General features: G+C 35.1%; 1 pseudogene across 1 annotated transcript; it reads right to left on the bottom strand.

Moving 5' to 3' along the window:
- Window positions 1-12861: 12861 nt before the first annotated feature.
- On the bottom strand, window positions 12862-14801 carry LOC104790522 (uncharacterized protein At3g28850 pseudogene; annotated as a pseudogene). Its single transcript, XR_015559405.1, has one exon. The product of XR_015559405.1 is annotated as an uncharacterized protein At3g28850 pseudogene (transcript).
- Between the last annotated feature and the right edge of the window lie 2285 nt (window positions 14802-17086).

Genomic DNA, 17086 nt, shown 5'->3' with positions numbered 1-17086 from the left:
AAGGGTTTATGTTCGAGGATTTAAAATTTAGAATTAAAGAGTTTTGTACTTATTTGGTCTATGTTGTGTTATGGATAATATGCTATGGATATAGATGTAACCAAATTTATGTATGTATATTTTGTATGAATAAACACAAGTAACTATCTATTAACAATACTGCAATTGATTATCCACTTATAATTGAACAAATGTTCAACGGCTGATGGATACTGTATAATCTAAAAATTCATAAAAAATATAGCAATATGTATCTTAAAATGTAGAAAATATATAATCATAACATATTTTATATAAATAAATAGAAAATTTGTTTTATGATAACAAATAAATATATTTTACTTTGTTAAAGTGTTAACAACAAAAAAGTAGATAAAAAGAGAGAAAAGAATGAGAGAAACAGAGGTAAGTTGTTAGTAAGGGCAAAAATGTAAAAGGAATGTGGACACATAAGCAAAAAACTTGGGAAAGTATACCATGAGTGGAAAGTGGGTTTTTGTGACAGAACTCACACCCAAATGGATTTTGATGACATTCACCCTTAATTCTCTACCAAAAACAAATCAGATTTTTCTAATAATCTTCAAACTTATTAAATTTTATTGATTTTAAAAATATGTTTGGTCAAGATGTATTTTACTATCTATGATCTATCCGAAAATTATGTGTATGGCTTTTTTTATATTATAAAGTTTTGTTGATCAAGAACATTTACATATGTTTTTAAGTACGTATTTTATTTTACCAAGAGACTATAAATTGAAATTTGAGACATTTTTTTATGGTGAAAAAATAGATAGTAATTCTTCTCCCAAAAGTTAAAAAAATAAATAATTGCTATACATTTGCTTCATTGTTTGTCACTTCACGAACATGAACATCTAACACACATTTAGCACATTTCTTTGAGTAGATTCACGAATACTCCAAGTCACGCAGCAACAATGTGCTAAAAACATGCACAAAATCAGGCATAGTTGAAAAAGGTTTATTGAAGCAAAAAATGGATTTATGGGCCGGTCTGGAAAATTAAAATTTTGAAAATAAATCTTGGCTTAATAACAAAAAAAAAAGGAATCAGAATCTATTTATACTTTAATAAGTTCCTCATCATATTTAAAAGATTTTTAAGTAAAAAAGCCTTATAAATATTTTATATAAAAAAGGGTTTTAAAATATATATTGCTTAACAGTTTTTTTAAGTAGAAAAGACCTTCAAAATTTAAAGTCTGAATCTTTGGTTTCAGTGACTTTCCATGTTGGTCGGGCATGGTCATGCTCAGTGTTAGTTTGTCAACTACTCCAAAAAAAAATTCAAGGAATAGAGAGTGTTTGTAGAGGACATCACTCCAAAGCCCACTGAAGCTTTTATCCAATAGAAAATAATGGGCCTTAACAATCGAACAAAGCGCAATAAACATTACAATTGTCTTAGTTTCCAATGGTAACAAAGTAACCTCTTTCACACCATGCATGTGCGACAATCCGTACAGTCAAACTAGCATTTACAACTAACACTTCACCCAAGTGAAGAATAAATTCAATGCTTTTACATCTCCAATTCTCTGCAGATGATGAAACTTGTCAGGAATCAATCCAAACTTTGTAATCCTTATTTTTTACTATATACAGACTATATGATATAATGAGTGAAGATAATAATGAAGTTATCCTTTTGAGTCTTCTTTCTCCAAGTTTTCTAGGGATTTATCCCATGCTTTTATGGTATCATAGCGTCGATAATAAGATCTATGGCTACACTGATTCTTTTTCTTCCGCTCCTTTATCTATCTCTTAGGTTGTGACTCTCAAGCTTACAAAGTCCAACTAACTTTTATGGAAAACTCAATTTTGAATCCTTTCTTTCACCCCAAAATCTTACTCGGGTATATTAATGGTTTGATTCCTCGACCAGCAGCTACTCGGTCTGTCAACAATGCTCAAGGTCCGTCTAAAGAACCAAATTCGGATTGGAGTTCATGAAATGGGTCAGAAACAATTAACTGGTCATGGCGTGAATTTTTGGCTCTCTGTTTAAACCATCGTTGCGAGTGGTCTATGGTATGGAAGACCTATGGAAGAGTATGTTAGTGAAATGAACCAGATTTCTGATCAATTTGATTCTATTGGATTTCTTATGACTGAGTTAGAAAAGATACATGGATTACTTCCTGGTCTAGGCAAAGAGTATGAGTCTGTTACTACTATCCCAAGTTTTAAAAATCGTTAGGCGTTAGTCGGGCGGTGAGGGAGGGCCTAGCGATTAATCGGATAATCAGATATAAATCGGGGATCAATCGGGGACTAGTTTTAGGGTTTTTATTATTATTTACAATTAATAATATAATATATAGATTATATTAGATTGTTTACCGGATTATTCTGAAAATATTAGACAGCTCAGCTGGTTGAAAGCTCATTAAGAGTGGGCGAGGTCACGGGTTCCACCCCCAATTATGTTTTTCGTTTATTTTTTTTCCTTTTATTATTAATAAGGGGTAAAAGGGTAATTTAATTATCATCTTCTCCACACACGACCCTGATGCTGTAAAACCTAATCTATGGCTGCCAAATTCTTTTTAACTCAATTCTTCTAATTTTATAATATTTTCAACTGTATATGACATAGAAATACAAGATCCCCACATTTAACATTATATCTTGGTAAAAAATTTATCAAAATCGAGTTTTTTTTCCCGATTTAAGTTCCGATTTTGTCATAATCTCAGCGGTTCTTCACTGCCTAGCGACTCCACGCCGTGTAATTGGCCAAATCGGCCGATTTTTAAAACATGGCTACTATCATAGAACACTCTATGGATTTGTTGTCTGGTCCTTGCTATGAAGATGTGTTCTTTAAAGTGATTCAGTTTGATGATAAGTTGAAAGCATATTCTACTGCTTCCACCGTTAAGTCACATCTTGCCTTCCAAGCTGGAAAAGTCTACTTTGATAGAGGAGGATCTAATAACAGAGGAGGCAGGTCTGGATCTGGTGGTGTCTATCGAAGCAAATGAAATTATTAGACCTGAGATCGCGGTTTCCAGCAGCATGCTAGCAGTCTGAACAATATTTCCTAGCGGCCAACCTGTCAAATATGTGGAAAGTAATGTCATAGTACTTTCAAAAGCTACAATCGTTACAATGAATCTTTTGTTCAGCCGAAGTTACCTACTGAATTAGCTGCAATGAAGGTGTCTGAGAGAGACTAGCACACAAGAAAGAAGTGGCTTCTTGATTATGGATCCACTGCTCACATTACTAACTCCACTACAAATCTGCAACATGCACAATCTTATCAATGCCACGATTCTCTAATGGTTGGTAATGGTGAGTTCTTGCCTAAGAACTCACATTGGATCTGTTCAAATTCAGACGTTGATAGTTACATATCTTCCTCTTAACGTTGTGCTAGTTTGCCCGAATGTTACTCATTCTCTTCTATCCATTTCTAGGTTAGGTTCAGATTTTCCTTATTCTTTTAGATTTGACTCTGATGGTGTGCGTGTTAAGGACAAGCATACCAAGCAGCTCCTCACAATCGAAAACCCGAATAAGGATCACTATGTGTTGGAGAACCCTGCTTTCACAACCTATTATTCTACAAGATAACTTTATACTAGTGATGAAGTTTGGCACAAATGTTTGGGGCATCCGAGTGCAGAGGTTTCACAACACTTGTCAACTACTCAAGATATATCAATAAATAAACGCACCACCAAGCTTTATGAAGCATACATGCTTGGAAAGAGTGCTCAGCTTACCAACTTTTCTTCAAGTTTTGTAGCTAGTAAACCCCTTGAGAGATTGCATTGATATATGGTGTTTTTATCAGTTTTCAGTCTTTTAATCTTTCTTATTTTATATCTTTTATTGAGTCAAAGTATGTTTTTAGAGTCTTTGTCTTCTCTTGCTTCTTTACAGGTTTTAGGACACTTTGGAAGAAAATGAGCAATTATTGGTGAAAACTAACATAAAAGAAGCAAGAGAAGACAAAAGCTTCACAGAGGATTCAGGTGGTCTACTACCAGTTGTTTACCTACCACGTGATGCTTGACTGTTGGCTTTATCGATGATTATTGTGGTCTACTACCAGCGGTCTACCTCCCCTATGTTGCTTGACCGATGGCTTTATCGAGGATTCTGGTGGTCTACCACCAGCGGTCTACCTCCCATCAGTTGCTTGACCATTGGCTTTATCGAGGATTCTGGTGGTCTACTACCAGCTGTCGACCTCCCCCATGTTGCTTGACCCCTGTTTTTTGGCTACTTAATCCGGTTTGATCCGGTTTTTCCTAGGTTGATCGGTTTATTTGATATCTTTTTTAATACTTTACACATGATAAGAAAATGACGTTCTATGCTATTTTCTAAGTTTTTTCTACAGTTGAGATTAGCAAATACCTGAACCGTCTCTCCATACAAGTAGGATCTCCATATCCTTAATGCAAAAACAACAGCAACCATTTCCAAATCGTGCGTAGAATAGTTTTCCTCCTGCTTTCTAAGCTGTCTTGAGGCATAAGTGATCACTTTGTCCCCTTGCATCAAAATACATCCTATGCCAACCCTCGATGCATCTATGTAGACTGCATACGGTTGGTTTGGCTCTATTAGAGCCAAAACCGGGGCTGTTCTCAATGTTTCCTTCAATTTCTGGAATGCTTCTTCCACTTCCTTACTACAAATAAATGGAACTCCTTTACCGGTAAGTCGCATCAAGGGTTTAGCTATTGATGAAAACCCCTTTACGAATTTTTGATTATATCCTTTGAGTCCTAAGAAACTCCAAACTTCCGTCACCAACGTAAGTTTCGGCCATTCTTGAATCATAGCTATCTACTCTGGATCGGCTGATACTCCTTGCTTCGAGATTCGATGGCCGAGAAATTCAATTTCTTTCTGCCAGAACTTACACTTACTAAACTTGGGGAACAACCTTTGTTCCCTCAGTCGCTCTTAACACTTTCTTCAAATGCTCTTGATGCTCTTCGGCAAAATAAGAGTAAATGAGGATATCATCGATAAATATTATCACGAACTGGTCCAGATAGTCATGGAATATATTCATCAATCGCATGAATGCTGCCGGCGCATTGATGAGCCCAAAAGGCATCACTACAAACTCGTACTGGCCGTCCTTGTCCAAAACACAGTCTTCATTACGTCAGGCTCAATGATCGCAATTTTGTGATAGTCTCAGGCTAAATCGATCTTGGAAAACCAACTTGCTCCCCTGAGTTGATCTAACAACTCGTCAATTCGTGGCAGTGGGTATTTGTCCTTGATAGTGACATTGTTAATCCCATGGTAATCTATGCACAACCGCATACTCCCATCCTTTTTGACAAATAAAATTGGGGCTCCCAATGGTGATCGAATAAATCCCTTCTCAAGTAAATCCTCCAATTGGGTCTTGAGTTTGGCTAACTCGGGTGAGGCCATTTGATATGGTTCCTTAGCAATTTGGGTTGCACCCGACTCCAGGTTTATTGTAAAATGATGACTTCTCGGTGGAGCTAATCCTTCTAATGGCTTGAACACATCTCCATAGTCCTTGACTATATCAATGTCATTAACCTTCAAGTCTTTTATGTCACCTCCCCCAACAGCGGTAAGAGTGACAAGATAGACGCTATCTTCCTCAATCGAGTTTCCAACTCTTATGGTCTATGCGAAATATGCCCCTCTAGTTGGACTAATCCCATGGAAGATTAAAGGTGGCTCGCCTCCTCTCTCCATTGTCACTCTACTCTTACTGTAGTCGAGACAAGCTTCTTACCTTGATCGCCATTCCATACCTAAAATGATTTCTAATCTTTTCAACGGCATAACAAGATGATTTGCCGGGAGATTTGTGTCATGCACGGCCACTGACACTCCTTTCAATATCCTCTGGGTCTCTAAAGGTGGTTGGTTACTGATAGAGAGCGGAAGCTTAATAACGGACGAGAACGCTAGATCTCATGGAGAACTCGGATTCACGAACGGATTTTGCTTAGAAGTCGTAACTTGACGAAGAATCAATAGGGATAGGGTCGAGATCGGGAGCGATATCGACGTGGTTTTGCAAGTCATCCTTGCAGGGCTTGAACAAAGACTCTTAGGTTGAGAGTCCTCCTCTCTAGGCTTTACACAAAACTCTCGTAAAACTTGTTTATTCAATAATCGATAGTTCTCCCATTATACAAAACCTAAAACAACTATTTATAATAAATCTAAACACTCTACAAAAACCCTAAAACAATTAAAAGGAAATTATCTAAATTATAATAAAAAGACTTATAAAATATTTGGAGTTATCCAAATATTATGCTACATCAGTTATCTAAATATTACGCTACATCACTTCTCCTCGAGTTGGAAAAGATTCGTCCTCGAATCTTGAGGGGTTCTTGATCGAAGCTGGTTATTTATATTTATTTTTTTCCTCTTCTTCCAACCATAGTAATTTCCAAAAGTGAAGATACAACGTGCCTTCCATCCACACTCCTTTAATGCTTTGTTGAATCGTTGGGGAATTTGACTCATGATGTCATGAGGTGGAATTGGGGGTAACTTTGAAAAAGCCCAAAACATTGTGTTGCTCTTCACGTGATTGATGCCGTAGAATACAGAGACATCCGCCATGGAGGTGGAGTTTTGATGAAGTAGTTCAAGTCTCGCCACCTACAGCCTTTGAATGTCAATTAAATCTTCAACATAGTTTGCATATAAATATGTGAATACTTCACCACCATTACTATCATCGATTGGCTTGTCGTTTGCTGCATACACGTCGAAGATAGGATCACCACTTATATCTGCTAAAGTGTTGTCGTTGTGGACAGCCTTGTCATGGAACGCATCTGCATCGGCTTCTAAGAAAACCTTGTCGAAAACTAGAAAAGTGTTGCCTCCGTTGGTAAATATAACAGGTTTTGTGTGTATAAATTTCACATATTCCACCGCTTGATTAGCGACGTCGTCAACGTCGTCTTGAACCGGAGCCTGGTCGACTCTATTTTGAATAGGATCGTCGTGAACCCCGTCTCGGACCTCGTCCTCCATGTTGAAAACACCAACCTCTTGACAATGATCATCATGCCCAACACGATCTGCATCATCATCGTCATCGTCTTCGTCATATGTGTCGTTGGTATTGACACGATCATCGTTGGCTTTTACATCGGCAACACCGACACCGTCCTCCGAGTCGACAACAACTTCGTTGACATCAAATTTTGGATCTGTAACATACACCATATGATTCAAATCTTTGTTATCACCGTAGATATCAAGAACGATGAAATCTTTGTCGTCAAAGTAACAACTCTCTTTGTAAGCCACCAAAGACCTTCGTCGTTTCAAATTTTGCAAACGATTATACACCAAACTATGGTAATGATGAGGCAAAAAGTGTGTGCATAGCTTCTGCTTAAGTTTATCACAAGATTTAATAGGGTTTTTGCCAGCTTGCTTGCGTGTTTTCTTGACATGTTGCCACCATGTTGCAGCGTGTCCTCGAAATTGTTTAACCACAAGTGAAACAAATCGATCATCTGAAACGCTTTGAAACTCCAAAATCTCTTCAACATCCATCATCCAATCTAGTAATAATTCACTAGAAAATCCACCGTGGAACTTGGGAATATCTACCTTAAAGTCCGTGAACATGATCGAAAGGAAATCAAACCACCAGGAACGTGATGGCTCTGATACCAACTGATAGAGAGCGGAAGCTTTATAATGGATGAGAACGCTAGATATCCTGGAGAACTCGGATTCACGAACGGATCTTACTTAGAACGTCGTAATTTGACGAAGAATCAATAGGGATAGGGTCGAGATCGGGAGCGATATCGACGTGGTGTTGAAAGTCCTCCTTGTAGGGCTTGAACACAAGCTCTTAGGTTAAGAGTCCTCCTCTCTAGGCTTTACACAAAGCTCTCGTAAAACTTTTTTATTCAATAATCGATAGTTCTCCCATTATACAAAAAACCTAAGACAACTATTTATAATAAATCTAAACACTCTACAAAAACCCTAAAACAATTAAAAGGAAATTATCTTAATTATAATAAAAAGACTTATAAAATATTTGGAGTTATCCAAATATTACGCTACATCAGTTACCATCAGTGTGAACAATAACACTAACTTCCTCTTCCTCAAACCCTTTCTCAAACTGGTCGACCATCTCAGTTGTCACAAAACTGTTGGTCGCCCCAAATTTGAATAATACATGCATTGGGTTACCACCCACCAGTAAGTTTCCTTACCACGGTTGAAGTTCCGGTTTCGATTGATCTCTTGTTTGCTCCTTCGAGAATTCACCACCCTACCTTGTGGCATCATCTCTTCCTTTTTCTCCTGACCCACTCTACCTTTTTCCTGTTTACTCCCTTCTTCAACGTTTTCGCATCTCTCTTCAAGTTAGGTGACACTCGCATAGGTAACATCTTGTAATCTACTCGAAATCTCTGGTCGGAGTCCCTTGAGGAATCTTCGAACAATTGAGGCTTCATCATCATTTCCATTATAAAAGTACTTCTGAAGTGTCGTAAATACTTGGCCATAGTCTCGAATGCTCCTTTCCCATTGCTCTATCCCTATGAATTGCTTCTCCAAGCGATCACGGGACTCATGAGGAAAGTACTTGAGCTCGAACTCCTTCTTAAATGTTTCCCAGAATATTGGTAAGTAAAGATAGAGAGAAGCCTCTGTTTCTCACCATGCTCATGCATCTTCCTCCATAAAATTAACTGAGATCTGCCTCATGTACCATCGGTCTCGAAATGCATCTCCAGAGTGTGTAACCATCGGTCTACTTGCACAGTGTTGGTCTCTCCCGTAAACTTTCGAACCCCAAACATCTCATCGTCTTCACCAGCTTCACAATCTGGCCCATTGACATCTCAGCCTGCTGGTATTGGATCCTATGAGTCAAAAGATTCTGAATCATTGAGAGAGTCTATTGAGTCTCTGTAACGCCCGCGAACCAATTTATGAAGTTTTGGTTAGGGTGTCGATCGACACCACTTGTGGTTACGGTCGACACCGTTTGTAGACGGTTTGATGGGTTTGATTTTAATCGTCCGGTTTGCATGGTTGGTTTAGGGGAAGCCCTAAACTCGAGTTAAAAGGGGAACTCGACTTATTTCGTCCTTTTTAGCCGTTTTTGTCAGAGAAACAGAGAGAAGAAGGAGAAAACGTTTTTGAGAGAGATTTGTGAGATCCTTGGCTGTTCCTGATAGATCTAATACTGTGGAGTGAAGATCTTGTGCTTGGAACAAAGGAGAAGGCTTCTAAGTGTTTGATTCGTCGTGGTTGAGTGAGAATCTTCCTGCAAAAGAGGTGAGTGCATGACCATGGCTTATCTAAGTCTGAGAATCCTTTGTTTGATTGATTGGTTTTGTTTTGTAGTGTTGTTCTTGCTTGTGGTGGTTGTGTTATGGTTCTTATAGGTTCCTGAAGCTTTTGGGTGAGTTTGGAACGGATTGGAGGTGGTTAAAAACGGAGATACGAGGATCGGCTTCGAGCAGAACGCGTCTGCGGAGTTGGTGTCGGTCGACACCATGTTTGGGCCAGTGTCGATCAACACCATGTTGGTGTCGGTCGACACCAACTTGTCTGATTCGTGATTTCCTGGTTTGCTGAGTTTGTTTGTTGTTTGTTAAACATTGGAATCTCAGTTGCTTGTGTGTATAGCCCAGTAGATGGGAGGATTGCCTCACTAAGTGTTTATTAAATACTCATGCATCTCAATTTGTGTTTGCGGTGCAAGTAAAGGCAAAGTGTGAACCTGGAATCAAGGCGATGAGGAGGAGGATGATCTAGGGTCTCGTTTGTGTGATGTTGGTTATGTATGGTTATGTTGTTGGAACCTTGGTTAGAGTCATGTTAGGTTGTTGGATAGAATGGCTAGGAATGATATTATATTAATGATATATTGGTTTGGTATTATTAGTATGTTTCCGATGTGCATAATGTTTGTTACTGGTTTAATGATGAGTTGTGGTTTGTTTGGTTTAGTTAAGTAGTATGGGATGCTTAATTATATCTTGTATTTATTATTTAAAAATAAAAAACGGGTTGTTTCAGTCTCAAACACTCTCTGCTCTCCATTGTTTCCTTTCTGACCTCTTTGACCTCCCCTTTGCTTAGCCGGGTTTAGTTGTGCAGCAAACTGCTCGACATGACTGTATTGCCGAGTTCGCGGATATGTAAACTCTGGCGCGTCATAACACATGGGCTCCATCGGAGAATTCCTTGATGTATCTCTGGTATAATTCAAACTAAATATGTTACCCACGTCTAGTGTTTGGTGATCATTTAATTTGATTATTATTTGAAATCCTGGATAGTGCATAGAGAGAAGTTATAAACTCTCTCGGGGATGAATAGTATCTGGAATGACCTTCTAGTGATCGACAATATTTTTTGTTTGTAAAGATTTCACTCTGTATAAACGATAATTTATGCTCAGTCTAGGACGGCACCCCATTTTTAGTTACCATCAACACCAAAATCCAAAGCTCAATTTTCTTTTAACTACTCATTTTTAAATAATGGCTGTGATTGGAGACTTATCTTTTGCGGAATTCATTTTTTTTTTTGAAAAACGCACATGAACACCAATCAACAATTTTGTTTAATAAATTTGTAGTTTTGTACCGAAAGCAAAAAGTGACATACTGCGGTTTTGTAAGTAGAAAATGGCTTTAGACCGCTTTTTTAGAATGAATTTGTTTTTAACCAGCGGTCCGATCAAATACGCAACAGTTCTTTTTTTAATAATTAAAATATAGTGTATTATAGATGTATTATTATTTCTTCCACAAATATATTTTTATCTAGCTAATATTTCTTCTATCCTATCAAACAATATAACAATAATACTGTATTTTATTTTATTTTAGTATTAGATAAACATTGAAAATATGTGATATTATGGCGTACTAATTTTTGTTAAAAACATGTTATAAGAATAATATTCTCACCCTCAACATGTTATAAATATAATTATTCTCTCACTTTTTTTTAAAACATTTTTCTCTTTCTTTTTTCTATTGGACAAAATCTATTGTACATCTTCATTAAAATTCATAATGGTATTTAAAATTCAGAAATTAAAAATTTATTTGTTAATAAAAATAAAAATAGATAATTATACTAGTTATTAATAAAATAATATGAAATCCGCACCACAAATTTTTTTCACCGATCAAACATTATTTTGTACCGCTTATTTTGGAATAACCGCACTTGTCCCGCAAATATATTTGTCCCGCACGTACCGCAGTTGAACCGTACCGCACTATCAAATTTTTTGTCCCGCACAACTAAATCCGCGGTTACCATTCGGACCTAATGTCCACACTGTTCAGAGTGTGAAGCACATACCTCACCTACTTACCTTGTATATTAAATAAAAAAAATCAATATGCATAAATAACTATGTATATTAAATAAATAAAAAAAGTCAATGTGTTTAAAATAAATATTCAATAGAACACAAGAGTTTTGCATATCTATAAATGAAGCAGTCAACTTTTCAGATACACAATTTTATAAAATAGAAAAATCAATTGTATCATAAAATCAAATCTGATAAAAAAATCATGAATTTAACTCGACATCCAGGCGAGACGAATCAAAATAATGATCTCACATATCATAAACCATATCTTGGACCACCAGGAAAACGAAAAATTTTTATCATCATGATCGCTACCACCTATGTTTACGTGTTTTTTATTCAATGTTTTCTTATTTTTCATATTGTTTTTCTTGTCATTTTCTTTGTCAAATGTCGTGGTAATTGTCATCGTTACATTTACCGTTTGGTTCTTCGTTATACTCTTTTTGTTCTTCTTCCTCGTCAACTTCTTCACATTCTTCCACTGAAATTTTTTTTTAGAGTACCACACAACTTGTTAACCCAGTAAACTCCAAGAACAAAATCATTTCTTTTCTCATAAAAATAAAAAATAAGATAGATTTGAACCTTCTAAAAATTTTCAATATTTATAATAGTTTAAAATTTTAAACTTATAATATTTAAAAACTTTGTAAAAGCTAAGAACTTTTAAAAGTTTCAGTATTTATAATATTTAAACTTTTAAAAATTTTAAATATTGTAATATATTTTTTTGAAACTTTTTAAAGTTTTAATTTGATCAAATAAAAAACCGGATCAAACCGAATATACTTTTAAACTTGAACGGCTGATAAATCAAGATTTCCTGCTCATTCGTTGTTGGAAACATATTAATCTTATTTATACTGGTTCTGAACCATTGTATAAAAAATTTCTAGCCGATGTGGGATATTGTGCATAGTTCTTTTATTTCCATAAATTTAAAATTTTCTTTTTTTTTCTAAAAATTTCTGGAAATTTAAAAAATGTTAATACATATCAAATATATATTAGTATATATTTGACGCATATCAAATATATATTCAATAAATGTATTTTATAAACTAGTACAGTACATTTAATTTAATTCCAAGGTGGAATCAGAAAATTGCATTTACTTAAATATAATCTTCACATTGCGGTTTACCCTGAACAAATACACTTTTTGTTCCTCCATGTCTCTCAACTATGCTTTATATAACAATTAAAAAGGGAACATCATATAAGAAGAGTCTGACGTATCGACAAAAAGAAAAGCTCTAGAATTTTGACAAATTCTCCTTTTTCTCCGGTCATATTTTGTTAGCTGACAAATACACTCACCTTTTAAATATATGAGTCAAACATAGATGTAAAAGCATGACTAGAATGTCAAAGAATAGACGACGACAACAACAACACATCCTGAATTTAAATTTGACACTTTCTGAATCAAAAACCTCTTTATGTACAACAAAATCTTTAGAGGCAAGAAAATTAAACTCTCAATCACTCAAAACACAAATTTTGTAAAACAAACATAAATTTAAGGTTCCCTTTTTTTTTTTATGTATGTATGTAAACTAATCACAACAAACAGGACATCTAACAAGACCATTCTCATTACAATCAGGACATGTTTGAAACCCATACTCTCTCTCTTCCTTTACACTTTCATCATCATCCTCTTCTTCATCCTCATTGTCTTCATCTTCATATTCATAGTACACTTTGCAGCTCCCTGAACATGTCTCACACGGCACAAACCTTACATCTCCACAAGCCTCGCATTCTTGACCATTACCATTTTGGTTTTCTTCCAGCCTCTCGCAGCTTTCAAGAAGCTTCTCCAACTTCCCATCTTCATTCAACTTTCGAATCTCCTCTGCTCCACCAAGATACTTCCTCCCCAAGAAAACTCTAGGCAATGTGATCCCAACGCCATTGTTGAACTTATCCCCTAGCAGCTCCTTCAACTCCTCCTTGAAACCCGAATGCATCGATACATCTCGCTCATCCACTCTAATCCCAAGACTTTTTAGTATAACCCGGACATCGCAGCTTTCCTCATATGTCTTCCTTATACCTCTAAGACTTGTGAAGTAAAGTGTCACTTTCTCTTTAGCAACAACACATTCTCTTGTTTCATCCAAAGACTCCTCCTTTTCATCAACAGAGAAACTAAAACTTGGATTCAATCTGAAATCGTGAACCGAAATGTGAAACGGATGATCAGAAGGAAGTTCTTGAAGCGATTTCCTAAACGAAGAAATGATCTCAGGATCAAAATCTTCAAACCCTTCTGCTTCCTCCATTTGAAGCCAAAGCGTCTCACCATTACCATTCGACTTAGCATGTTCGCAATCACCACCATTACGTGAAACATTAAACGAAAAGCTCCTCACATGATTTGGTGATCGTAAAGGACTAAGATTGTCTTCAAGCCCATCCATCATTTCCCATGTATTAATCGTTTCAGGCTCCCCTGGAGGCGTCTCAATCGGTGTCTTCGGCACAACCTTTGGGATCTTCTCATTCATCATACTTGACCAAACCTTTGCCTCCATAAGCTTAGCCTGCAATTCCAAATTCATTTTCTCCTTATCAGACTTCTCTCTGACCACATTTGAACCAAACCCATTACCCGTTTTCGCAGATTCATCGGAAACAAGCTTATCGCTCAAGTCTGCCAAGTGTTTGTGATTAAGCCCAAAAGAAGAATCGCATAGCTTGAGAGATCCGAGGCTAGAGGAACTTAGAGCCACCATGTGACAGCTGCTATCTTCAGAGTTTTGTGGTTGGTGATGCACAGAGTGGCTTCTCGGTACGTTTACCGGAGAATACCCTCGCTGGCAATGAACACAACGCTTACTACGATGCTTGGAACTCGCACAACCCATAACTGATCTCAAAATCAAAAGCACAAAAAAAATGGATTTGGGGAATAAAAAGTTGGATTTGGAGACAAGGATTTTGTGAAATCGAGATGAGTTATGTCGAGATTTGTGAAAATAATAGCTGGAAACAAAAAAGCAAAAAGATTTCGAGATAAATCTGAAATAAAAATTAAAACTTTTTTCTCTTCTCTGGATTTGAGATCAATCTCCAAAAACAGAGATCCCAGAACAGAGACCAAAACAGAGGATTATGGATTCTAAGGAAGAAAAAAAAAAAAGAACGAGAAAGAGAATGATTTTAACAAAGAGAACACAAGGACATGTTGTTCATCATGATGATCATCGTCTGGGTTTTACAAAGTCTCTCTCTCTCTCTCTCTCTCTCTCTCTCTTTTTAAAAATGTTCGAAGAAGGAAGGAGAGAATGTCAAAGTTTTAGAAAAGTTGAATAATTTTTATTTCAAGGTCACAACACAATTTGGTAATTTTTTCAATTTGACTCTCCTTCTAGTCGTGTTTTAAGGGTATGTGAAGGTGCGTGATAACACGCTCCATTTTATTTTAAAACTTTTTTGGATTGCTTAAATTAGGAATCATATCTACTAGTTTTTGATATGTCATTTTCTTTAATTTCATTTTTTTTTCCTTCTTCTTCATTTCGTAAAATAGTAGATTTGATATTTAATTTTATAAATGATGAATTTGATTTTATAGGAATTTATTTTGTTTTTGTATCTACTAACTGTGTGATAGTTATTAATGGCCGGCATAGTATTTCAAAAATTTATAAGAATTGTAGGTAAGGTTTAAGGATCACCACAAATTATTTCTATACATTTTTTTGATATTTTAATTAATTAATATTATATATATGGATATCCATGATAAGATAGAAATTAATCAAAAATTAAAATAAAATATAAAATAAATAGCAAGAGAATTTTGTTTACTAATATATAGAGGTATATAAAATAATATACATAAATGGTTTGCTTATATATAGAAAAGTCTCCTTATATATAGTACTGATAAATTCTATTTAATCATTTATTTTCATTTTAACATTATCACATTATTCAAGACTTTGGATATATATATATATATATATAATAAATTACTAAGGTTAAAAACATTATCTATTAAAATTTTGTATTTAGTTACAACAGACATATTTAATACACATAATTAAATATACTTTAAGTAAATTTATGAGACTCTGGTATCTTATTATATAAAGTTAGGTTTTGAAAGTTAGCCATTAACAAAATTTTGACATGTGTCAAGCTATCAAGATTTTGACATATGTAAAAGTTAATAATTAATAGAAAGAATTTGATTACAAAAAAAAATATTATTTATAAAAAAAGATACAAAGTTTTTCTATATACTTATAAGGAGATTATATATATATATATTTCATAAAATTCGAAACTATATTTATTTACTTATTTTTAATTTTAAGTTATTAATTCTACAAAAAAATAGAAAACGGGAAAAGAAAATATACAGTTAATTATTAATTCTAAATTTCAGAAATAATTTATTAATTCTCATATTTAAATAATTTATTCAAAAACAAAGTTTTCAACTTTTTTTAATTGAAGGAAAAAATTAATGAGAAGGTAAATTTTTTCTTATTTTTTTAAACCAAAATTTTCTCCTACTTACTCTTTTTTCAGTTAGGAATAGATAAGAATTAATATGTTGACCCAAAAAGGTTAATATATGCGTCTTCTTTTTCTACTACTGTATTTTAAAATTTCTTGTAGTACTTTTAGATTGTTTTATTTAATTTATATTTTTATCTTTGAAATATTTGGGATTCATATATTACCATGCTTATAATTTTTGATTGTTTCTTTAATTATGCCAATTAATTTTCTTCTAATTTTTCAACCTTGATTGGTTGGTCAGAATCCCTTTTTTTTTTTTGCAAACATAATTGTTACCATTATTAATTCAATCTCAAAGGAAGATAACTAGTAGAATCTCATCAATTTAATGAATGGATAAAATAGGCTAATCAAACACAAGCGTACAACAAACATAGATAGATAGATTGGAAAAAAATAAATCGTTGTTGATAGATCCATAGGAACTCAAAGACTCTAACACCCTGGTTTGTGGAAAAGTTTAAAAGAATTGATTTGGTCACATACGTCACCAAAATATACTTATTTTTTTGTCAAAGGTCATGAGAGAACTTCGTAATAGGTGACCTTCCTGGAAGTGATTGTCGGAACTGTGCTAGTGAGGACAAAAAACAGGAAAATATCATTTGTTGATTTATAAGGTCGGTAAACAAGTTTTTAAAACCTCCCAGACGTAACAAACCGGCCATGGAATATGGGTGGGTCCACAAGCCATGAATAGATGTAGGGCCCACTTAGAAAGGTGAGACCATGGATTGAGAGTGGACATGGGCTCACTAAGCAAGGCGGCGGTTAAGGCGTTATAGAGAAAGATGCTACATAATGGTGTGTCAAAGACAATTCCACGAATACATTAAGAAATTTAACATTAGTTACTATCAAAAAAATTTGTGACGTTAGAAAAACGTTTTTACTTTCATTGGTTGTCGGAGCAAGCCATTTTGAGATAGCAAAAAGACGTGAACATATTCTCTCCATACAGGAGGAGCACAGACCCGAGGTTCTCTCTATGGTAGAGAAAGTTGAACATAACGTTTTCTACCCAAGAGAGGAAGGTCGAGGAGGTTGGACGCAAGGTTGTCTTCCCAAGGGAGGAAGGTGAACCAAGGTTCTTGAAACGATCTGACCCGTTTTTTTTTAATAATAATAATAATAATA

Source organism: Camelina sativa, chromosome 6 (genome assembly GCF_030686135.1).
Source record: "Camelina sativa cultivar CO46 ecotype springtype chromosome 6, ASM3068613v1".
Taxonomy (NCBI): Eukaryota; Viridiplantae; Streptophyta; class Magnoliopsida; order Brassicales; family Brassicaceae; genus Camelina; species Camelina sativa.
This window is presented reverse-complemented; position numbering and strand designations above follow the sequence as displayed.